Source organism: Thermobia domestica, chromosome 14 (genome assembly GCF_964235325.1).
Source record: "Thermobia domestica chromosome 14, izTheDome1.hap1.1, whole genome shotgun sequence".
In the NCBI taxonomy this organism is placed as follows: domain Eukaryota; kingdom Metazoa; phylum Arthropoda; class Insecta; order Zygentoma; family Lepismatidae; genus Thermobia; species Thermobia domestica.
This window is the reverse complement of record NC_137467.1, coordinates 178,939,473-178,966,477: the sequence shown is the minus strand read 5'-3', so window position 1 is coordinate 178,966,477 and position 27,005 is coordinate 178,939,473.

Here is a 27,005-nt window from a genome sequence, read left to right as displayed (position 1 = left end):
CGCCACACAGACACACTAGCATATGTACACACTAAAGTATGTCCACACGCTTACGCCGGAAACTAGAAAGAAACACACACACACACACACACAGAGAGAGAGAGAGAGAGAGAGAGAGAGAGAGAGAGAGAGAGAGAGAGGGAGAGAGAGAGAGAGAGAATATCTTGTTGTACCTTTATACTGAATGCACCATTACTCACAAAATTAGTTAAAAAAGAAAAAGGAAAAATGTTGTAAATGAAACTTTCAAAGATTGGTACCACTGCTGCGTGTCACACATGAGATTGTTCCGTAATGATTGATTCGTAATATGATGTATATGGGTTTCTGAATGGTAGTATAACAAAATGCCTTCAAGTTGACCACTAAATAAAAAGTGAAATTTATTTCTCAAATTTTGTGAAATCGAAGTCGTGGGCATTATGGGAACAGTTTACAATAACAATATATGCAAATAAATATTAATATATTTCACGTTTTCCAGTGGGTGCAAGAAAGCTTCGAATAGTGTTTGTTGTCATAAGCATTAGCTGATGTATATATATATATATATATATATATATATATATATATATATATATATATATATATATATATATATATAAACATACATTGTGGCCCATTATAATCTTTACACGGAATATCTCAAGAACGGTTGAACATAAATGAACTACATAAGAACTCAAATAGGAAATACCATGGGGCAAATCGAACGGCGATGTTGCGGTGCCCACAGAGAGGCTCTTCAAGGGGGCCCGAGGCCAACTTAAAGGTTTTAAATGGAAACATGGGGTGAGTTACACTTCATTCGATAGACCTTTGAAAACTAAAAAGCAATGTGGCAAACGGTTTTCATATTGGTCATCATATTCAAAATGGCCGCCAAAATACGTTACCTATATCAGATAAACATCCAGTAGCACTAATATGAAATAGTTGAACATAAATGAACCAAACCAAAACTCAAATAGAAGAGCCATGGGGCTAATCGAATAATGTTGTCGCGGTGCCGCCCTTCACCTTGGCCCAGGCCCAACATAGAAATTTTATATGAAAATATAGGTCACTTGATACATCGTTCGATAGAATTTCATACAATAAACAGCGTTGTGGCAAAAGATTGTTCATATGGGTCACCGTTTTCAAAATGGCCGCCAAGACATCTAGCCTGTATCATATAAAACGTCCACTATCATTAATATGAAAACGGTTGGAGATAATGGCGGATGAACAAAAAAAATCCTATAAGAAATCACAGAGGACATTATTCATTCCACGCCTCGTGGATAATCAGATGGAGAAAAAGATTATTAAAGTATAAGTTATAATGCTAAAGAGGACATATCATTCTTAGAAAATTATCTTTCCGATCTTCTTCCGCAAGTGGGTGAAGCGGGAATGAATGGTAAAATTTCATATGAGAGCCAACACATTTACTTGCAATAGGTATTGTTTGTCTGAATCACTTCGTTGAGTTGAGTTGAGTTGATTTTGGGTTTATCGTCTCCTCCAGCAGCAAGGCTATATGAGACGTGGACCTACTGATTAACGTGCAATCCGAACCACACGTCGCACGCAAACAACTTGCACGCCAAAGGCGCGTGCGCAACGGAGGAGCTCCTGACACACTTGGGTGTACAAGGGACTGGTACTGTAATGAACCAATATTCTGCAGACGACTTTTGAGAAAAGCAACGTTTCTACACATTTTTCTAAAATTGCATTGTTCGACAAATTGGTTTGGCATTTCAGTTGATTCATTTTTCACAAATTATTGCCTGCAATCAAAATGAAAGATACCGTTTAACAAGAATTTACCTACTTTTTTCCATTACAGACAATTCGCTTTTTACTTTTTAAAGATCTATCGAATGAAGTGCCACTCGCCCCATGTTTGAATTTAAAATGTTTATGTTGGCTCGGGCCCCCTTAAAGAGCCGCCGATTTGCCACATGATATTTCCAATTTCAGTTTTTGTTCAGTTTATTTATGCTCAAAAGTTTTCGAGATATTTCCGTGGAAAGATTTAAATGGGCCACCCTGTATATATAATGTGTGTGTCTACCCCGCCACTGGTTTAATGTCCCGTTCAGCAGCGAGGCTGTATGAAAAAAGGTATGTGTGTCACATAAATTGATGCTAGAATGTTTCAACAAACTACATTCATCGTCCGTTTCAAAAGCATCGTAGTCTACATTATTTATTATTTCCGTAATTTCTCGGGGCGAAAATACGCCACTATCATAAGAACCACGACTTGTCATAGCTAAAAGCTCAACCAAAAAGAGGAAGTGAATCCTCTGCAAACTACATGAAGGATGTTGAATCAACTATACACACTTCCACTGGCTAATAGAAAAGGGGAAAACCAAAGTAGCTGCATGTTTTGCCTTTTGAGTACTCATATATTTTTGGGAATATATACTGGACACAGCATGTAATTTAAATCCACGTAATACCTGAACTGTACGCATGAAGGTGAAAAATATTCGTGAAAAATAAACAGAAGGGATCAGTTGTATCCTGCTGTTATATTCTAACAGTCAACTCAATGTTCAACTACAGGAACTGATCTTGGTAGGTACGTCTGACTAAACGCCTTGTAACACAGGGCAACTAAATACCCGTGGGTCTCTTGAAGCTATATAGCAAGGTGTGTGCGTTCTGAGTCACACTCTCTCTCTCTGAGCCTGGCTATGTTTGCGAAAATATTGTTTGCTTTTCTTGCTGTGGGGTAAGAAGTAAGGAGACATCCTTGCACACCTTGGGAGAGTGTAGTGTTGTAAAAAAACGTTTTTTTTTTCTGTGAAGTTTTTTTTCAATAAAAAACATCGTTCTTTTTCATGTTTTTTTTCAAAAGTCTGTTTTTTTTCTGGCAACTATTATTTATTGATTTATGTTGCAGATTATTGAAATAATCAACAGAACTTGAGTCGAAGCCCTCGTAACTTACAAATCGTTTGTTTCTTTGAACCTATACGAGCAAAATTGTGTGATTATTCCTTTCGGCCCCAGGTCATTTTTGGCGTTTTCCTACATTTCCAGTTAGTGACTTATTGCTCAAAAACTATTCATTCGATTGATATGGTTAAGGCCTTGTTTTTAAGAAAATGCACGTGGCTATTTTTTGGTGTAAGTTGCATTGCAGTGTTGCCAACGGGTGGGAAATTATTGAGGGAAATGTAGGGTGAAAATTTACAAAAAATTCCCTAACCGAATTTCAAAAATTTTTTGTACCTAGCACTACTGCTGCTATATGGGTTCAAGTCACCTAAACAAATCTTTGGTGTGTTGACAAGGTACAGTGAAATCCTGAAGTCGCTGGCTTCCATTCAAAGAGGGGAAGAAAAAATTCTGTCATACACATGAAATTTTGACACTTTACGCCTCAGAAGCAAAAGTCAAATGTGCCGGGGTACAGCTTCTCTAATTATTCTATTAAAACTTTTTATGGTGCGTTCTGTAGTGCAAAGAGGAAGCTTTCACGTAGTGGTACGTTTGTTTCAATGTAGCCAGCAAGAGGGTAATATAATAGAGGGGAAAGAGAAATTTTTCGTATTTTTCACCTAATAGCGGGAATTAATTGTTTTGGCTAGAAACGCTGCCATCAGACAGATGAAAATTATCTGAAAATAAACAGTAGTACTCCAAAAATATATCCTACAAGTATCATGGCGATATATAACAAAGTAAGCATGAAATTAAAAAAAAATCTCATTCTACCCCAGAAATTCACCATTTTCTTACCATTTAAAGAACATGGTTTATTATAAACCTCAACTGTACTTCCCCTAATTATTCTAGTGAAGCTTTTTATGGTGCGCTGTGTAGGCTAAGGATGAGGCTGTTAGACACTGGTACATTTGTTCGAATGTAGCCAACAAGAAGGAAATAATAGAAATAAAAAAGGGAATTTTTCCCAAAATTTGCCCCTAAAATCTGGAATTAAAATTTTTTGTAGCTAGCAGCACTACTATCAGACACACACAAACTATCTTAAAATAAGCTTTTGTATCCCTCTAATATATCCTACAAGTATTGTGACGATATCTAATAAAGTAAGCATGTGAATAAATAATCTCATTCTACCTTTAAAAAAATCACAGTTATCTTTCAAATTAGAGAACAAGGTCCACTGTAAACCTCAATGGTACTTCCCCTAATTATCCTATTCAAACTTTCTATAGTGCGTTGTGTAGAGCAAAGACGAGACTTCCAGATACTGGTACGTTTGTTCCGATATAATTTTTCCAAAATTTCCCCCTAAAATCTGGAATTAAAATATTCTGTAGCTGGTAACACTGCTACCAGACAGACGCAAACTATCTTAAGTTAAACATTGGTACACCACTAATATATCCTACAAGTATTATGGCGATATTTAAGGAACAAAGCTTCTAATTACCAAAAATATATTACGGTAAACAGAAAAGTAAGGAAAAACTAGAAAAATCAACGGCTAAAACCTAAATACGAATTTTACGTGCGCCCCCTAATTACCCCATTGAAACGATCTGTAATTTCGTTTGTTAAGTAAGGGCAAATGTTCGATTGGCGTAAGTTGACTTGCACTCGGACGTATAGGTACGGATTTATAAACAAAAATTTCTAATGTTTTGACCAAATATAGGAGAATTTTAATTTTCCTAATTGGCAACACTGCGCGCAGGCCCGTCCAATTGATGTCAACAGTTAGGTATCCATCCGAGGTATCTACCTGGCAAGTCTTAAGGATGTCTTTCTACAATGAAGGAAGCTACAGGGAAAAAAAGTAAAGGAAATTCGAAATTAGAAAATTCTCGAATTTTTGACTGGGGTGAAATTTGAGAAGGAAATTCGACACCAGAAGAAAGAGAAATTAATATGATAAACTACAGTCCAACCACATTTTGCAAGAATAATATCCCGATATCTTAATTAGTGTCCACACTGGAGCGGATTAAACAAGTGACACACCTGTGTGTGCCACTTTGGCCACCTGGGCCACCGAGTATACATTTGATTACATTTTTTTGACTACTAACTCGTGTTGTTGTTGTAGTTATAGTCTCGAGTAATAACAATTTCGTTGTAAACAATAACTTTATAAGGAAAATTTTCTCTCCTTTTTACATCTTAGTTCCAACACTGTTGGCGAGAAATGTAGGGTGTTTCAAAATAAATTTTGGGGTTTTAAGTCTTCGTAGTACTTATTACATTTTACGTACAATTATAAACAATGCATCAAGTAAAAGAGCACCTCAAACAGTCTTTGCTACAAGTGTTCAATGTGAGATTCATTCGTCACACGGCACACATCTAGTCGATAGGCAAGAAAGGCCCATAAACTTTCCGCCATATGGCACAAAACACATTCAATTTAGGGGAGTTTCGTTTCAATTGTACCATTCCTGACGATTTGCTGATGGCCAGATGCAAACATGAGTGTTCACATTAGTTCTTAGGTGAAAAGTCGATTTATCACTGAAGACGACACGATCCAGAAAATCTTCATTGTTATGCAGCAGTATTTCACTTGCGAAATTGGCACGTAAACCGTAGTCTGTAGGCTTTAGACCTGTAGCAACTGCAAACAATAAAGACGTAGTTGCAAGCGTCTCCTTAATATTCTTCACACAGACGGTTGCACTGTACAGGTTCAGTCTTTATTGAAACACAAAAAGCTTTCTGCTCTCTAGTCTCCATCTTTGCTACTTGCTCTTTCTAACGGCAGACAGAATAAACAATGCATGTACATGCGTGCGTACAAAACTGTTTGAGTTGCTCTTTCATTTGATATAATATTTATAATTGTGAGTTATTTGTAATAGGTACTACAAAGTTTAAAAAACCTAATATTAATTTTGAAACACCCTGCATTACTTCAAATTGAGTCATCCTGTATTCAGGTCCTAGTCAATTTGTCGCCTCGTGCAATGGCATAATTTGCCGCCTCCCCCTTTCTCCAGAAAGAACAAATCTTAGAAGTCGTGATTTTAAGTATGCTACTCCAGCATGAACAACAAAGGTGAGGGTAAGTGCAGTCTCACTCAGAACGGCTTAAATACTTACTAAAAATGCAATTCCATTGTGTCTGTTGATTCTTTAAATGTTAATCTATTATGATAGTGAAAGATAAAGCAAACACACCTGCAGAGGAAAGATGGTAATCCTTTTTATAGAATTCACCATCGAGCTTCAATCTCAATGTATCAGTTTGCAATTCCAGTGCAACTAGCTTTTTATCTTTATTTCTTGATTTTTCTTCTAGATCTAACATTTTTTTTTTAAAAAATTGTTTCTATCTTCAATGATAAGGAACTTGCTTCTGAGAAAAACAAGACTACTTTCATATCAAAACTGTGATAACTTACTAAATGGAACAGATATTCACTACTATTCGAGAATTGAATTCTTGCATTTGACAACAATCAAGCAATTTGTGCTCGGATTTATTCGACCATTTGCTTTAGCATTGTCCATGTGGCCTTAAACTAATGCAACCTAAACATAATTTATGAATGTAGTATTCAAATAGAAGGTCAGGTTAGTAAATGTAACTACCATCATCATGAAGTCTGTTTCCAACAAGATATATTTAATTTAAATAATAAACTTATGACAGATTTTGCCGGACCATCCAAGCTTGCCGTTCCAGGCAAATACACGTGTTGCATATATACAGTGGCGTATTTAGGGGGGCTTCCGGACTTAAGCCCCCCCGAAATCTTACTTACTATAGTAAAGTATATGAAATATCTTGCAGAATTTTCACATTTTCAGGCAAAGTCCCCCCCCGAAAGTTAGCAAAGCCCCTCAAAACAAAATCGTAAATACGCCACTGCATATATGGTAGAGCCAGCTCTGCATATAATATATATCTAATCGACAAATTATTTATATATGACATTTAGAAAAATACTATTAGGCAAATTAGTATTAGTTTTTACCTTTAGACAAGTTATTGAAATTTTATACTGTTCGTGACATTATTTTCGTACTTATTAAAGACCTGCTTTTACGAAAAAAACATAATTTCATTTCTACTTTTATTTCTTAGTTGATATTGATGAAAACTGCTGAAACCCGAATTGTTAATAGGTATGGTATTCATGTAAATTGTAAAATATTTGTAGCGTATCAGTATCTAGCGTTTAATTTATGTTGCATTTTACGGTGATTACCCCTACATAAAAATATTTCATAATTAAATAGACTTAAGATGCATTACAAATGACTATTTGAAAAAAAACGAAATTTAGAAAAAAAAGCGAGAGGCAGTTTTTTTTCTAAAAAAAACGTACATTTCTGAAAAAATACGAACGGTTTTTTTTCTATTTACAACACTAGGAGAGTGGGAGTGAGTAAAATAAAATGATCGAAACACGATTGATGTTAGTATAGAGTTAATAGTTCGAGCAGTGGCGTATACTGGTTTGAAGGCATGGGCTACTGACGTTGTATATTGCTATTATTATTCATGATAATAATAGAAAATGTAATAATAATAATAATAATAATAATAATAATAATAAATAATAATAATAATAATAATAATAATAATAATAATAATAATAATAATAATAATAATAATAATAATAATAATAAAATTTGCATAACAATGAACAAAATGTGGTTGATGTTTTTTCTTTGAACTTTTGTTTTGAGACCATTAATGTTTTCGGCTGTAAATGAAATTTCACCATACATTGACGCAGTTCTCGTGGATTACATTCGTAACATGTTATTTTTTACAATTGTAACTTCCATCAAAAGTCGATTCTCTTACTGACGTTGGTTGTCATTCCTTAACAGTCTTCTTTAAAATTCTGAGTATAGTAACGTAACGCAAAAATGAAGACAGTCATTATAATTGTTATGTTTATTATCGGTACCTAAATCCCAAATTTTAGCGTTAACAATCGATTCTCTGGCCCTTTTATTGCGGAGACCTTTCGACCCGGCCCGTTTTGATGAGGGGCGTTTTGATTCGGGCCTTTTGACTCGGACCCTTTTGTTGCGGAGTCATTTTGACCCGAGCGCTCTTGACGCGGGGTCGATTGATTCGGATCCTTTTGCAGTGGGCCCCTTTTTCACCCGGGCCCGTTTGACGCAGGGCCTCTTGACTTGGGTCCTTTTTTCGGGGACGCGGCAGAAGTCCTAAAAGGCACAAGACCTAAACGGCATTAGACCTAAAATGCACAAGTCCTAAAAATTATTTCGCGGCATAAGTCCTAAATGGCACAAGTCCTAAAAGACACAAATCCTAAAAGGCACAAGTCATAAAAATCATATCGCGGCACAAGTCCTAAACGGCAGAAGTCCTAAAAATCATTTCGCGGCACAAGTCCTAAACGGCAGAAGTCCTAAACTGCAGAAGTTCAAAAAATCTTTTGTGGCGCTACCATGGCGTCCGTACGAAGAATACTGTCAATCTGTTAGTCAAAGTTTTAGATATACTGTTCCATATTACCCCCATCAGGATTCTGCCTTCTACAGTCGGACAATTTGTCCATGCCGACCAGATGCCGCGGTCGTATTGCCGGCGCCGGACACCGACGTCTTTCCGCTCGATTTTCGACCGCAACGAGCAAAAAGAGATTCGTTCACCAAAAGAAAACAAAGAGTGTTAGAAGGTAATTTGTTGCTTTAAAATACGAATTAGGGCTTATATTTCCCTCGTATAAAGCTTTCTCGAAACAGTCGGCAGACAGTCGGACGACGATTGCAAAAAGAGACTGCCGGCAATTTCTTGAAAAGCGACATCGGCACGATGTCGGCGAAAGTTGCAATAACGCGTACCAGCGGCAAAGAGTCAAATTTTGGAAAATCTATAGAGCCTGTATCTTCTTTAATGATGAAGTAAAAATTGAAACTGTTTGAAGGTTTTTCTTTTCGGTGGGCACTTATTCCATAAAACATGTCTTGTGAAAACGGAGTCGGCAGAAAGTCGGCATACAGCGGACGGAACGACAACGACAAATGATAGTTGTAAAAACGTCGAAACGTTGACGGCGTGCCGACCATAAAAAAAGGTAAACGCATTAAAAGAAATGTAATAAAGGGACTGCACGTAAAGGGTATATGAGAAGTAAATACTTAAAATAAAATACAAGTACGAGAGGAACCTTGGCAAACATTTTGGAAGGAGACGGCAAACAGCGGACGGCGACCTCGGCAAATGTTGTCGGAAAGACGCCAAAACGTTGACGGCGTGCCAACAAGTGAAGGAGCCGAAAGAAGTCGGCAAACAGCGGATGGACCGACCTTGAAGAGATGCTCGGACATGCGCCGAGTCGCCAGTGCCGCTGAAGAGCCTGATTGCAGAAATCGTAGTCTGGTTGCGCTGCCTGTATGTTCGGTTCGCGTTCTTCATTTGTCACATGGTGATGCAGTGTGGGTGAACTGTTCAAAGAAAGTTCGTTGAGGTTGAGTTTACAAGTGGGGAAAATATGTTTACAAATATAAATATATTCGATCAGTTCCCGAAGGAGCAGGACGCTCATAGTTTTATGGATTATTCATTGAGTATGACGTGAGAGAGCAATATACATTTGGTGAGTTAATTTACTATTATGCATATACATTTCAAATTGTCATAAATTTTATATGTTATGTTACAAATGTTAATTGGTACATTCGGTTATAGTATGTTCAGGCGCACTGGCGTCTGTGGCATGTAAAACTTGGATGGAAGGTATCAAAGGAAGTGATTTAAATGGTACTACCTAGCCCAACCTGTGTATTAACTTCGATTCTATTTGTTACCTTTCTGCTTACCTTCAAGGACCCCCTAACGTATATCAAGAACTCGATTACAATTGTAGGGTCCGCGCTGGTTCAGTGGTAGAACGTTCATCTCTGGTGCTTGGGGTCCCGGATTCGATCCCAGCCATCGCCATGTGAACTTTGTGGTGGGCAAACAGCGTCTGCGTGGGTTTCGTCGGGGTTCTCCCGTTTATTTACACTTTCTTCATTCCACCATTTCATTCATTACTCATCATCACCGTCTTCTTCAACCTAACCGGCATAACCGTGGAACGAAAAACTTAAGGATTTCACTTATCTTTTTATTTAAAAAAACGAAGGACAGTTAAGAAACTGTAGTACACGATTTTCTTCTTGAAATTGCAAAAGTTTTCATGCCTTAGTTTTTAAGGTAAGTGGCTTCTAACTCAACGGCAATGTATTTCTACACAGTGTACGAGAGCTGTATTTTATGTTTAGAACTGAAGCGTTATTAGTATGAAACCATAACAAGTGATATCGAAATATGTATACCAAAGCCCACATGTTTTCACTACCCTCGCTTATGCGTATACCCACCGTCACTGACGCACTTGTTCCCTTCAAACACATCCCCGCGCGGGTCCACCAGCGTTGCCCTGCTTGACTCAGTTATATAGAATTCGTGCTTTTTAGTCGCCAACAAGCACCAGGGGCGGATATCGGGGCGATTGTCCCCCTCCCAAATGAGGAAACTTTCTTATTTTATATATAAATAAAACCCATTCCAGAGTTTGGAGTACTCAAAAGTAGCTCTAAATAGTAGTGTTACAACCTCCCTCCCACCCCCCAGAAATCCGTCCTGGATCCGCCCCTGACTAGCACAGGTTGGTTTGTGTTTTTTGCACTGTAGTTTTTATGCCCCTAACCTAATGTAAAGTAATCGAACGTAACTTAATCTAATCCAACCAAATATAACCTATCGGAGTACATTTTGGTACATTTTTTTTTTTCGATTTTCAAATTGGTTTTGCGATACAATAGTAAATCCCTAAATTTAGGTTAGGTTAGATTGGATAATTCTTTATTAAGTGCTCTGACGTACTGCTACAGGTGATATCTTGATTTTCTCTTTTGTGAATAGTTGTTGCATAATAGAGTGAGAAAGTGACCCGCAACCTTTTCTTATGGCAAAAATACTTAATAAAGCGAGGTGATATACAGGCGGCACTCTTATAATACAATCAAAGGATCGCTATTTCCAAGCAGAAATCCTACTCCAGGGGAAAACGTCAGCCCGTTGAGTGGTACACTGAGAAAAATAATCGGTAACCAACTGGAGGTTAAAGGATAACTTGGCTGCTAGAAGCAGTTAATAATTTTATCTATGCCAGGTGTGATATTTTCATGTCGCCCAGTGGAAATATTTTAGAAGCAATAAGAAGGAAATAGGTGAAATAATTAAAATTTTTCATGAATTATTCCGGGTGATGCATCGAAAATAAACCTGAACGAACAGAAGTTCGGATTTGTACATACGTTTTAAGCCTGAATAACAAAAAGGAAGATAATTATCTTAGAGAAACGAGGACAATTTCCCATAATGCTTGTGCCATGACAAGGTTTGTGTTGCTTTAGTATTCTCTAGTATTTAATGTCTCTTTAGTAACCTAATAAGATCCACTAGATTATATACTGCAGGACTTGTTTCACATGTGAACGAAAACTTCCAATTAAAAAAAAATACAGGAGAAATGAGGTAGTGGTTAAACGCTCTTGTGTACAGGTTTACTTGTGGCACAATACTAGAAAAAAAATTGAAAAATTATAATCCTTTCACCAGTTTCTTTTTTATTGTCCCCTAGACGGTTTCCAATGGGCGGAATATATTTTACTTGGCATAAATAAAATTCAAGGGGACCTCTAGAAGTAATTGTTGAAAAAATATAATTCTTTTACGATTTGCGTATAAATAAGGCTTCCAGATGTCTAGCATAAAAACAGCGCAAAAAAGCACAAAACAATCTGTGCTGAGTGGCCACTAAATAGCACAAATGCTATCGAACCGAGTCAGATAGGGCGAAGCTGGTGGGCCCGCGCGAGGATACGTCCGAAAGGAGCAGGCACGTCAGCGATAGTGTGTATGCGCAGAAGTGAAGGTAGTGGAAGGAAGTGCGTTTTGAGAATAATACAAGTTTCAACAACACTTGTTGTTGTTTCATGCTAGTAACTTTCCACTTGTAAACAAAATACAGGTTCTGCACACTGTGCAGAAATATAATGCCGGTGTACACGGTGCAGAAATAAGCCGCCCGTGGAAAATAACATCTAATAGAGCCATTTTTCATATGCACTCATTTGTTTTATTCGTCGTAAAGCACTTGTAATGATTTAACATTAGTAAATCTAAGATACAGTTGCATTACATTGTATGTAATAAAGTTACCTGTAGAAATTCGTTCCTTATAAACATGTCTTTTCATGGAAAGTATTGAATTTTATTTGTAAATCTTCCAAAATGTAGTGCACCAAAACTACACCTGCACCAGACTGTGTTATTTCGATTTTTTGCGGGCCGCGGTGGCTCAGTGGTAGTGTTCATCTCTGGTGCATGGGATTCCTGGTTCAAACCCTGCTCCTGTCAAGTGAAATTTGTGGTGGACAAACACTGTGTGCGTGGGTTTTCTCGGGATTTTCCCGTTTCCTCCCACTTTCTTCATCCACCATTTTCATTCATCTCTCATCATCACCGTCTCCTTTATCCTAACCGGCATAATCGTGGGACGTAAAATTCAAAAATTTCATTTTCATTTTCCGAGTGTTAACCCTTTCTCCTGACACTGGATTTCTTTTCTTTTCTGATTCTCGCTTGGGGTGGCGATCGTACTGTTGTAATAAAGATTAAGTAAAAGTTAACTGTTGCGACGTAATTGGATTCTTCATCAGTGACTATAGTTTCCATTACTCTTACAGGTTTTCTTGTACATTTTTAAATGTTGATTTGTATCAAAGTAACTTATCAGTCTATTCGGTTCTCCGTGTTCTTCGCGTATCACTGTCATAGTAAAGCTGCTTTGTAAACATTTTGTAACATCCATTAAAATTAGATACTATAAATAGCTAATATGTTTATTAGAGAATTTAGAAGCAAATGACTGCTTCCATTTTAAGAATGAAATATCTAGTTTAACATCTCACGATCACGCACTGAGGTTAATGTAGACAGTGATGATGAGAAATGAATGAAATGGTGGAATGAAGAAAGGGGGAGGAAACAGAAGAAATTCGAGAAAACCCTATGCGCACGGTGCTTGCTCACCACAAAGCTCACTTGTTCTGGGATCGGTGCTTTAGTTGAGAACCGTCCAAGTTGAGAACCGGTGCTTTAACTTACAAACGATAAAATTGAAATAATAATCAGTACGTTAAAGGGCCAAAACTTTTTTCTGCTTCTAATGTGACTACTAGCTCAAACACGTTTTACATCCAGTTAGCTACTCTGATTTCACTCAAGGTAAATGCACAGTTATGCACCTCGCTGCCCACTAGCTCCGAAGAATGTAAAAATGTCTCACTCAGTTGACGATCTCTGGTCTAGGGCTTAGAGCGTTGGACTCATGTATGTATAGTCCCGGATTCAATCCCCTGATGGAGTACCCCAAATTTTCGCAATCTACCCAGCGTCGTGATATACACTGGGATCATTTAAATAAAAGACGTATAGGCCATTTGGTCTAGAATTTCCCCGGTACACCTCTTGGAGGCAGGTAACACAATGGGTTGACTACATATTCGTCACTCAGGTAGACGTAGTTCCTGCAATCTTTAACATATAGCGTTGAAGGCGGTTCATTGCAACAAGGTCTATTACACTGTGTAGTTTGGTTTGGTTTTGGTGCGATGAAGTATATATTCGATTGTAATAAATATACGTGATGTGCCATCGCCGTACACATTGAAGAGTATATTTTACAAAGCATTATATTTGTTCTATTTTAGATACTTCATTTATTTCTGGAAGCAATGGGAAATGTTGCTCAAGAAAGACAGAAGTGTTTTAATAGAAGAAGACCCACATAGAGCAGTAGCGTAGCCAGGATGTGTGTTTGGAGGGGGGGGGCAAGTTCTGTTATAATACTTTTCTGATTTTACATACTGTATGAAGGCTATCTGTGTTAAAACTCAATGTTATGAAATGCTACAAATTTTTCTTTTTTTTAAAAAAAAAAATAGTAGTACATCCGAAAGTATATTACATATAACTACTATTGAATGATAAGGTTCATTACATAGACTAATGTATATAAGTTAATACGATGTGCATTGTATTTTGTTAATACAATTTGGTGTGTTTTTAGTGCTAATATAAACCAGAAAAATTGTGATCTTCCCTTCATTTATTCTCTTAAAGAATTCCTTTAAAACAAAGGATCTTTGCAAAGTATTATGTTAAAGCGTTTCATTTTTGATGTAAATGACTTCATTAACCTTTTTTTCTCTATATAATGGGTATGCACTACGAGTATACTGTACATGTGGCTCTTTCACTTACGATATAAATTATTTTCTCACATTTTTCTGTTTCACTGTATACAATTAATGTATAAATCATATAGGAACGAATTAAATGAACAATTATTTACCTACTTAATTGTTATTTTATCTTAATATGATTTTATTTAAGGCATAGAGTGAGAACTGATAGCACAATTCTCCGGCATTCTCCACTCTCTCTGCTGTTTACTCTGTTCCACTACGTTCTCCCACCAAATAGTCCCGACTTTCAACTTCTTGAAGACTTCCTCATTGCACTCCCCCACCCTTCATCACTCCATCTCATGTTGCACAGTAACTTCCACGCACTAACAGGGTTCCCCCTCGTCTCCATTGCGTCCAGAGGAGCCCCTGGACAGAAGATAACACTCATTCGTCTCACTAACCGTCTTCTCTGTATTGTGTTGTGATATCAAGTGCACCTCATAGTTTCATTTTCATTTTCACCGATGCTTTGCTCTCTTCACTCTCATGTTAAATTGCTCGCCAGTGTACATTTCCTTTTTCCAGACCTGATGATTATGGTTAAAAGCCATAATGTCCCCTAATGGTAATGAAGTTCAGATATAATAAAGTTAATAAAATCTCCTTTGCCTGACGACAATAGCCCAACACCTGTTCCTGTCAACACCGCATCCCAAATAAAGGGCGTAACCCTTTGGATGGGTGCTACCTGCGGCTAGCAAAAAAAAATAAAAAAACTTTGTGTTACTAATCGCCTCCATGCACATTTTTCTGTTATTATTATTTTATTTATGTACATCACCAGTTCAAGTTTATTTATAATGTATATATATATATATATCTATTTCTAATGTCTTTAAAATAATGAATAAAGAGAAAAAACTTAGACCAACCATAATTGTTATAGCCTCCACAACATTAAAAAAAAAAAAAACTGATAGCTTAGTCGTTAGAACTTGTGTTTGGTGCATTTCAGTGTTTGGTTTCGACGAATATAGTCATGGGTGTAAGTAGGGGTAAAAGTGTGGAGAATGCGGGTGGACGCTGTCCCCTCGCTTCCAGGATATATCCGTGGCGTCCCCCCACTTTCTAACTTCATTACAATGTGCAAAGATAGGTACGGGTAAATTCATGCGTCTCCCTACCTTTTCAAATCCACTTTTACCCCTGGGTGCAAGTAAAGCTGTACCCTGGCCAAGGGTGCCGATTTCTCTGTAAATTTGGGGGAGGGGGCATCCACATGCAAAAGGCATACATAGGGATTTAAAGACAAATTGCATTGAAATTATACCAAATATGGTATATTCATAAATACAATGCGAGGAAGCCCACATGAGCTTTGGGGGGGGGGCTAGGTCCTCCAGGATCGGTGCCCCTGACCCTGGTTTCAACAATATATGCATGATGCATTAGTATCGGGGATTTTAAATTATTGCCCCACACTTTCGACCATAGCCGGACAAGCAGACAAGTGATCGCTCCGGCCACTTTTTTTTTTTTTTTTTTTTTTTTAATACCAAAGTTACAACAAATGCAGAGACATTTTTGTTTTCAGTGTAGTATAAGAAAATGAATGCATTCAGAGACGCAGGCGTGGAATTGCTAGTGAAAAATGTTTAAGATTGTGGCCAGTATTTGAAGCTTGATTCATACACATAATCCCTAACGGATGGGCTATACGGATAACTTATATTTTGCAGTATTATTATATTTTAATTAGTTTATTTGATTCTGTGAATAATTTTTCGAGTTAATTTTATATTCACCATCTATTTGCAGTAAATTGAACAGAATATCAAAAACTGTGCAGTATGGAAATGGAAAGTAGAATTCACATTAAGGGCAGTGGGATACTGTCATGACTCTTTATAACATTGTTCTGCTTTTTTTTTCAATTGTTTCATATTGTTCACAATGTGTAAAAACTCACGGAGCTCATGTTCTATTGTGTTTTACAGGACTATAAAAGCTTTATATTTTACAGGACTATGAAGTGCTTTATATTTTTCAGGGTTAAAATTTTGTATTGATTTTAAGGTTAAGATTTTATGTCGAACCCAGAAATGTATCCCAGTATAAACCGTTGAACCACTTAAGTTTGACGTGAAACAAATCCATTCCACAAAGCTAAATTCTTTCTCTTTTATAAAACTATATATTTTTCGTCTTTCTTCAAATGATACAGAAAGGTAGTAACATAATTTTATGGATTATTAGATAGACCCTCTACTGTAGTTTTAGAAATCTGTTATGTTGCAGCCGAAATAATTTTCCAAATTTCAATTAGCAAATTACTACAGGAAATTAAGGAATTACCATTTCGCAATGCATTGATAATCCTTTTCTATACTATTATTAATTAATATTTCCAATTATTCATTCTGAATCATTCTAAACAATGCTTTTACATTTCTGTATAAGACACCGTCCTCAGATTCATATTGAAAATAAGTACGTCATTTTATGTGGTTTTATAAACTAGAGAAAAATTTAGTTTTGTACATAAACGTTTATTTCACATCGCTGCGTTAAGTGGTTCAAAAATTATAAAGCGAGAACAATTCTGAATTGGGCATAAAATTTTAACCTTCAGAAGGTTAAACACAATTTTAACCCTGGAAACTTTGTCAATATATGGACAAAAAAGCAAGAGAGGTTATAACAAATTGAGTCATGGTTATTTCAACTATTAAAGGAGGTTATATTAGACGAGATACTCGGTTACTAGAATTAACTTACCCTATTACATTTACCTAGTAAACGGGTTATTTCAATTAACTGAACAGGTTAAATTAACCGATCTACTCGGTTAAACATTTGCGGTTAAACATACCTTATTACATGAATCGAGTAAATATGTTATCTTAACTTGGTTTACTTTTGTCCTACTTGGTTTACTTTTGTCCTACCGTATTACTTTAACCCAGTAAATGGGTTACTTTCAGTAATTGAATATGTTATATTAACCAAAATACTCGGTTACTGCAGTTGATGCACCCTCTTTCATTAACCGAGCAGTCGGTTATTCCACATACTAACTAGGTTAACGGTTACAGGCTATGATTGATAGTGGTAACTACGTGATTGGTTATCGTACCCCTGTGAGTTATTACACTGTAACCTAGCAATATTAACCTGTAACGCAAGGTTGCTATCACCTTCTCTCGTTAACCTTTTTGGCTTGGCTGCTTGGACACACGTCTCTGTTTTCCATATATTGACAAACTAACTTGGTTGCTGTCCACCTTTTTCTTGTTTACTAGTAACTTTTTTTTTTTTTTTTTTTTGCGTATAGGCTCAGTTTAAATCTCTCCGCCATCATATACCTTTTATTAAAGTATTTTTATTTATAATTTTTACTTCATTAATTTTTATTTAAATTTCATTTTCCATTGGGAGTGTGTCCCATGTACTTTAAAAAATTTAGAAAATCATTGACGTTTAAAATCCTTTTCCAATAGTTGATGGGAAAACGACAACCTAAAAAGACCGTATTCCGACGGATTCCTGCGGCTTTTTTTTTTTTTTTTTCGAAGAAAGCGTTTCCAACTAGCAAATTTCGATTACATAGAACAGTGTTGTTCCTAGTAGTCGTGATAATGAAAAATGTGCTTTCAGGGGGAAAATGTACTGACTGTTATAAGTTTCTCACATTAGGCCCACAGACATGTTAATTGAATTATTCTTAACGTTCATTATTAGCTGCTCAGTTGTTACTTTTAGGTCGTTTTTAAGCATTTGCAAGTCATTCACAGATACTTTCCCTCTATATAGCACTTAAATCGTACTGGGAATTGTAGAAATGTACTGCGTATGTACCGAGTGCAATATTACTGGTGGGAATCCGCCATGATTTTCATTGCAGTGCTACGCATCTTTTCTGCTGTCTGTCGACTGGTCGGAAAGGCAAAATTTCCACCGGCGGTGCCGGCGCATTTTATGCGCCCTTCCGGTTGTTTGCCGACTGCTCGAAAGGACTTCTTTTCGATGACAGCTTCTCAATTCTCCCACAGTCGGAATCCGGCCTCTTGCCGCAGTCGAAAAGTAGCCCTTTGCCGACTGGATATCAACCCTTCAGGAAGGTAAAATTTTCACCACCTTTTACAGTAGCTTTGCCTAAGTTTGCCTCCGTGCTATGATTTCTCATGAAGGGCAAAATTGCTAGTTCTGAAAGTATATAATACTTCCATGTCCCATTCAATTTCTTCTTTTTTGGCTGAGAGTGCTGCAGAAAAGCAAAAAGGAACCAATTTTATACTGGGACACACACACACACAAAAAAAATGCAAGTATTTTATACTTCAAGAACTTGCAAGGGTGCTCCTTGTCGAGAAATCATAGCATGGAGGAAGACTTAGGCAAGACGAATGTAAAAGCTGATGAAAATTTTGCCTTCCTGAAGCGTTTTTTTCCAGTCGACAAAGGACCACTTTTCGATGGCGGCAAGAAGTCGGATGCCGCCTATGGGAGAATCGGGAAGCCGACGTCGGAAAGAGGTCCTTTCCAGCAGTCGGCAAACAGCCGGAAAAGTGCATAAAATGCGCCGGCGCCGCCGTCGAATAGTTTCCTTGCTGAGCAGTCGGCAAAAAGCCGGAAATGAGCATTAAATGCGCCGGCGCCGCCGTCGGAAGGTTGCCTTGCCGAGCAGTCGGCAAATAGCCGGTAATGAGCAATAAACGCGCCGGCGCCGCCGTCGAAAATTTGCCTTGCCAAGCAGTCGGCAAACAGCCGTAAAGGTGCAGTAAATGCGCCGGCGCCGCCGTCGAAATGAGGCCGGCATAAGGAGTCGGCAGAGGGTCGGAGAGAGGTTTTTCCAACTGTTTTGCCGACTCTGGCGGTCGGCAAAGTTGGCAAAGAGCATTATTTTTTAGGATTTTCGACCGCTTGCCGCCTCGGCAAAAGGTCGGCAATTTTGAACAAGTAGATCGTCGTGCCGCCGCGGACGGGTGCCGGCGGCCTGCCACCGTCGACGGCGGCAATCCCTCTTGCCGACCGCGGCATCCTGATGGGGACAGAACCTTAGTTCTTACAAGTTATTTGTATAAATACATGTTCTATCGTTCTAAAATAATAAATAAACAAATAAATGAAGCCTATTGTACTTTCTTGCTCTTTCCATGATATATTTCTATGTTCACAAAATTTTAACTTCCTACCAAATGTGATTCCAAGATCTTTCATAATGTCTGTTTTTCTCTATTTCACACCATTGACCTCATATTAGTAACATAATATTGTGTTTTAGTTATTTACGTCATAAATTTTGCTTTCCTTGTGTTGGTTTGAAGTAAATTATTTTTACACATATATTTCTTGTACAGAAGTCTTTCTGTAGCAAATATTTGTCATACTCGTAATTAACTACTCTTACTCGTTATCATTATTAATAATAATTTTAGTGTTACTAACATAGTTGTTACCGTTGGAATTAAATACGTTCATATTAGTATTGTGGCAACTACTTACTACTGAAATGCTTTATCGAATATTTTAGTCTGTAGTTTGTAGCAGGGTGGCCATAGAAGTTAAAGGCTTATAGCCCATAGTGCGTCAATGAAATTTTAGAGGATCTTTGAAAAGCAACTTAATTAAAATTAATGAGAAAGATATATTTAAAATAAATTTATTTAATACAAGAACATTACGTTTAATCAATTCCGCAACCATGGTTGAGGAAGGGATGTATTAAAGTACGAACCATTGAAATAGTGCAGAAGCAATTGCTGAGTTTTTTATAAATATATATATAAATGAAAGTATACTAGAATGTAACTAACTAGACTAGAAATGAAAGAATATAACTATATATATATATATATATATATATATATATATATATATATATATATATATATATATATATATATAAATGAAAGTAAACTATATTTGTAACTTAACAACACTTGAACCACCAGACTAATCTCGACAAAAACTTTCAACATAGATAAGGTTCGGTTTTATCATTTCCCTTTGAAGGTGCAACTTGCAGGAAGGAAGTGCGGATATATATTAAAAATTATCGATGTTAGTGTCGAATCCATAGTTTTCGGGGTTGCTGAGATGAACACTAGCATTTCCGATGAAGCTTAAATTCTAACTCAGCACTGCAACTTGGGGGAAGGAGAGGAAGATGTGTAAAATGATCGAAAATGACCGGTATAAGTGTCGAATCCAAAGTTTTTGCGGTCGCTGAGGTGAGCAGTTACACTTTCGATGCCGTTTAAATTCAAATTTACTCCCGCAAATTGAGAGAAGTATATAAAAATGATAGAAAATAATCGATATTTGTGTGAATCCATAGTTTTCAGGGCCACTGATATATATATATATATATGACCGATATTACAGTCGAATACATCGTTTTTGGGATTTCTTTGATGAACAGTAACACTTCCGATGCCGTTTACATCCAAATTCAAGCCCGCAACTTGGGTAGGAAGAGAGATATAAAAATGGCTGGAAATGGCCGATATTAGTGTCAAATTAATAGTTTTCGGGGTCGCTGAGATGAGCAATGACATTTCTGATGCAGTTTAAATTCAAATTCATCTCCGCAACTTGGAGGCGGAGAGATAGATAAAAATGATCGAAAATGACCGATATTAGTGTCGAATCCATAATTTTTAGAATCGCTGAAATGAACAGTAACACTTCCGATGCAGTTTAAATCCAAATGCATTCCCGCAACTTGAAGGCGGATATATATATATATATATATATATATATATATATATATATATATATATATATATATATATATATATATATGATCCAAAATAACCGATACTAGTGTTGAATTCATGGTTTTTGGGGTCCTGATATGAAGAGTGACACTTCCGATGACATTTAAATCCAAATTCAGCACCGCAACTTGTGGGGGGAGAAGATGTGGGTATATAAAGTGGTCGAAAATGGTCGATATCAGTGTCGAATCCATACTTTTCTGGGTGGCTGAGATGAACAGTGATACTTCCGATGCCGTTTAAATCCAAATTTAGCCCCCATTATTACTCCTAAAGGGAGAGGATGACATGCAATAGTAAATGAAAATGACTGATACTAGTGTCAAACTCATAGTTTTGGGGTCCCTAAGTTCACTGGTGACAGTTTTGATGCTCCTTATACCGAAAATGAAACTATTCTGCCCGTGTGAAGAACGGGTATTCTGCTAGTCTTTAAGAATAACGAACGGAAGTTTCACATGTTAAATTCTTTAATATATTTGTCGCTGCTCAAATTTATGTGGTGTATGTGTGTATAATTATGTAAAGAAAACCCTCTCTTTTTTTGAGTTCTTCGAAAAATATCCAAATAATAAAGAGGTATTTTTATCAGAAAACTAAAAAGTAAAATTAAAAGATGTTGCTTTAACTATTTTTCCTGCTAGCGAAATACGTTGTATGTATAGATGCTGCAAACACGTTACAGCAAATAAGATTACCGTCAGACGAATAAATAGTTGTTAAATTACATTATCCGGGATTTAAACATAAAATACACACATGATTAAACATTAAATACACACTCTATGTACGAAAACGATGTATACATTAAAAGCTCAAGAAATTTAAAATTGAAAGGACAATTAAGTTATTCTGTATAATTACTAGTCGATATGTAAAAGAGTAAAAATTAAATGCAATTTTTGTGTTTTACGTCCTAAGGTTATGCCGGATAGTCTAAAGGAGACGGTGATGATTAGAAATGAAGGAAATGAAGTAAGTGGGGGGAAACAGAAAAACCCCGGGGAAACCCACGCACACGGTGTTTGTCCATCACAAAGTTCACATGGCAGGAGTCGAGATCGAACCCGGGCCGTATGCACCAGAGGTGAACTCTCTATCACTGAGCCGCCGAAGCCCCATGTATAAGGGGAAAAAATAAACAAATGTAACGATCACCTACGACCAGGACAGTATACACTCGGAGAATGAAACAAAATTCTAATATTAAACAAAATAAAGCTGTTTTTTCCTACAAGTTAACAAGAAACCGTTTTAAAAGTTTCCGTGGCTGCATTAAGACACGGAACACAAGCTAAAAATTAACTTCCCAACTAAAATTTAGTTACAGAAAGTAGTTCGTGATCTGAGAAACCAAGAACAGTAAGGAGTATTTAAACTTCGGGCTTTGAGGTCATGGAGGTCCTTCTGGGAGGGTAGACCAAGGTGCTGCACGTTTGCCGAGGAGTTCTTGATTAACAGGCTGCCTCGATTTCGGAAGAGAGAGGCCCAGAGTTCAATTCAGTTTTTTTCAGCTCCATAAGCCACGCAAAGAAGTTTGATGTGGGCTGAGACTGTTGCCTACCTCAGAGGTCCTGAGATCCATACCGTTCTATATAGACACGCAAAGAAGTTTGCTGTGGGCTACCACTGATGCTTTCTTTAGAGGTCAAAAGTTCGATCCCGACTACGTAGCCACACAAAGAGGTTTGTAGTGGGCTCAAACCTGATCGCTACTCTAGGCTTGGAAGAGGAAGACGTGATGCATCTAGTGAATTGTAGTGCTTATAATTAGTGTGCAGTTAAAACAGTTATCGTGGGATATGAAAAGAACACGAGAAGGTGACTTCCAATACGAGGCCGAAACGTGTAAGTAGCCAGTAATGAAATTTAATGCATAAATGATAGATTCACTCTTAAAACAGTTCTAAGCAATATAGCCCAAGACTTATCTTATGCCTGGCGTGTTATTTCAAATCATTTTGCTAATATGATTATATTTGTAAGTCAAACAAAATATATATTATTTTAAACTCTGTTAAACTAACTTTTGTGACACACAGAGTTTGACCCTGGTTTACCAGATACGCAGTAGTGACCAACAGATTCCCTTTTGTTGTATGTATACCTTATGTAAATGAATAATCATAATCATTATATATTTTTTCTCTTATTCCATTTTGCAATTGTTAAACAAGATTAACAAAAGGTTGTAAGAACTAATAGCGTAATATTAACAAAAGTTCACCAAGTAGGTTATAAAATAATTTCGTCCTTATTTGTAATGGAATTGCAGGGGCTTATCGCCCAGCTTTGTTAGGAAGAAGAAGAATATACAGTTTATTGCATTGCAGATAGCATACCCTACAGGGAAATTAAATTATAGGTCACACCCTATCACTATACTACCACACCAAATTAGCAATATTCCAAGACAAGAACCATTGTCTTGTTCTACAAATAACACTAGACTAGTAAGGGATAACACAATACGTGTACAGAAACCAATACATAGTCATTGAGGAAGTAGCCAGCAAGTTGTTCTAGAGGGCCTTGATTTTTACAAACTAAAAACAAATCAAAAGTTTATTTCAAGATTATGAAAGAATTAATAAACATAGATACATACGTATGTCAGAAGTACATATTATTATTATTATTATTATTATTATTTTTAGTAGTAGTAGTAGTAGTAGTAGTAGCAGTAGTAGTAGTAGAAGTAGTAGTAGTTGTATATTTCATATATGCTACATTTCTAAGACTTGAGTCTTGATAGTACGTGAACTTAAAATCAAAGGTTATGTTACAGACGGCAAATGATGGCTTAACACCAAAAACACATTTTTTCCGGGACCGGGGGTTAGTCTGTTTTATGTTTATTAAACGTGTTTAATAATTACAGCAAATGAAGGATGTTTATAATAGAATGTGAAAGAATACAGTTTTAAAATAATTAAACTACGGCAACATGTTAAAATAATTAAAAGAACCTAATTAATTATTCACAATGTACCCTCGTTTGCTTAACTGGATGAACCGAGGCCTAAAGGAAAAGAGATTTCTGCCCAAATCTCATAAGCAGTGGGATGTTTTAATATTATAGAAATTGACCCTCCTTTCCCTTAGAAGTGTAACTTTCAAGACACTGAAAGATATAGTATTTTATTACTTTTAGTTAAAAGTTCAAATACCGAGTTTCAAGCATCTAGCGTAAACAAATCCTTCCTTAATTTATTTACATATTTTCTGAATAAGTAATGGGGAATTCGAACATAAAAAAGTGCTCCCTTTGCTCTTTCCCTTTTATGTGTTCAATTTTCAGTTTTTTTAAACAGGAAAGTTTATATGCCAAGTTTCATTTTACTAGCTTCAGAAATTGCGAGATACACTACCCTTTAAAAAATCTTGCCCCACCCTTTTTACGATACTTATTTCCGAAAATTCTTTCTTATGTCCTGCTTTCTTAAGAAAATGATATTTTATACTTAAAATTTACTGACTCTTCTTGTAGTAGTATGCCAAAAGTAAGGGGGTTACTCTATCGCGTTTTGGAGATTGACCCCGAACTTTGTGAGTCATAGGTCAAAGGTCAATGACCTTGGCCCGGGGTCAATGACCTAGGGGTACATAGGACCACCCCCTCTAAATTTTGGCAGGGGTACCTACGACCACCACCCCTTAAATTTTGGAAATTGCCAAATTTAAAAATTTGGTGTGGTAGCCTAGGACCATAGTATGTACCTCTATCAGTATTGGGGGTCTATGTCGTTCCCTTTTATGGGTAAAAAATTGCCAAAAAGTCAAATTTCGGAGGTTTTTGACCTAATTTATCTCCTTTGATGAGGTGTTATTACCTTATATAGTTATATGGGCGTATACTGGGGTTCATTCCCTTTCATAGGATGTGGGTATATTAATGTTCCCCTTGAAAAATTTGGGAGGGGTACCTTGGCCCACCCCTTAAATTTTGGAAATTGACCAATTTAAACATTTGGTATTATAGTATAGGACCCTAATATGTATCATGATAAATTTGGATGGTCCACCTCGTTCCCTTTTAGGGGTACCAAATTGCCAAAATATAAACGTAAGAAATACCTTATACCACGTGTTTGGTTTTCGGTCGATTTTATCCCCTTTGATGAGGTGTTATTATCCTATATAGTTATATGGTCATGTATAAGGGTCCATTCCCTTTCATAAGATATGGGTACATTTGTGCACCCCTTTAAAAATTTTGGAGGGATACCTTGGCCCACCCCTTAAATTTTAGAAATGCCCCAATTTAAACATTTGGTGTTATCGTACTGGACCTAAACATGTATTATGATAAATTTGGGTGGTCCACCTCGTTCCGTTTTAGGGGTACAAAATTGCCAAAATATAAACGTAAGCAATACGTTGTACCACGTGTTTGTTCTTTCGGCCCATTTTATTTCCTTGGATGATGTCCTATTACTTATATGGTTATATGGTTATGTACAGGGGTCTATTTCCTATCATGAGACATAGGTATATTTGTTCACCCCTTTAAAAATTTGGGAGGGGTTCATTGGCAAATTTTTAGTACAACTACGTGTTTCGTTTTTGACCTAATTTATTCCCTTGGATGAGGTCCTATTACCTTATATGATCGTATGGTCATGTATAGGGCTCCATTACCTATCATAAAACATAGGTACATTTGTGCACCCATTCAATTTTTGGGTTGGGTACCTTGACCCACCCTTTAATTTTGGATATTACCCATTTTATTTATTTGGTATTATAGTATAGGACCCTAATAGAGATTAATACAATATTGGTTGGTTCACCTCGTTTCCTTTCATGGGTAGGAAATTGCCAAATTTTAATACATTCACGTATTTGGTTTTTGGCTCAATTTATCCCCTTTGATGTGGTCTTATTACCTTATATTTTGATATGGTCATGTATACTGGTGCATTTCCTATCATAAGACATATGTACATTTGTGCACCCCGGGAGGGGTACCATAGCCAAACCCTTAAATTTTGGAAATTTTCCAATTTAAGCATTCGCTATCATAGTACATGACCTCAATATGTATCATGATAAATTAGGGTGGTCCACCTTATTCCCTTTCCTGGATAAAAAAATTGCCAAATTATAAACATAAGCAATATGTAAGCAATGTGTTTGGTTTTTGGCCCAATTTTTCCCCTTTGATGAGGTTTTATTACCTTATATGGTTATATGGTCATGTATATAGGTTCATTTCCTATCATAAGACATGGGTACATTGATGCACCCTTTAAAATTTAGGAGGGGTATCTTAGCTCATCCACTCAGTTTTAAAAATTCTTTAATATAAGCATTTGTTATCTTCGTACAGATCTTCAATATGTACCACTATAAATTTGGATGGTCCACCTCGTTCCCTTTCATGGGTAAAGAACTACCAAAAATCAAATTTCGGAGGTTATTGACCCTTTGATAAGTATTTAGCACGTTATATGGGTATGTACAGAGGTTTATTACCTTTATATGTTTATGTTACCTTTTAAGTTTGTGAATTATCAAATAAAATTTGGTAAACTTTTTTCTAGGACCCATGTAAATGTTGGTGTTCCTCTTATGGCCAAATATTCAAATTTTGAAGTTTATTGACCTACTTTTTTTTGGATACGGCTATATAATTGAATGAGTACAGGATTTATTACTTTTTTCATAAGACACAGGTGTATTTATGTACCAATCTTAAATTTTGGGAGGGGTACATTTCTGATTGTCATATCAATAATTGGTAATTGTTCTTAGAATTGGGTGGTATCTCTTTCTTTGGGTAAATCATTGTCAAATATTAGTATGATTACGTGATCAGTTATTGATCTATGATGGGATTAAGAGTCCAGGACATTTTTACATTTAAACTTTCTAGGATAATTTGAGAATTGTCAAATGAAATTGCGTCATTGGTTTTGATTATTACAGCCTATGGACCAAATATAAACGTAAGCAATACGATGTACCACATGATTCACCTTGATGAGGTAGTGTACAGGGATACATAGCTAACCTTATTGAATCTTATGACTCATA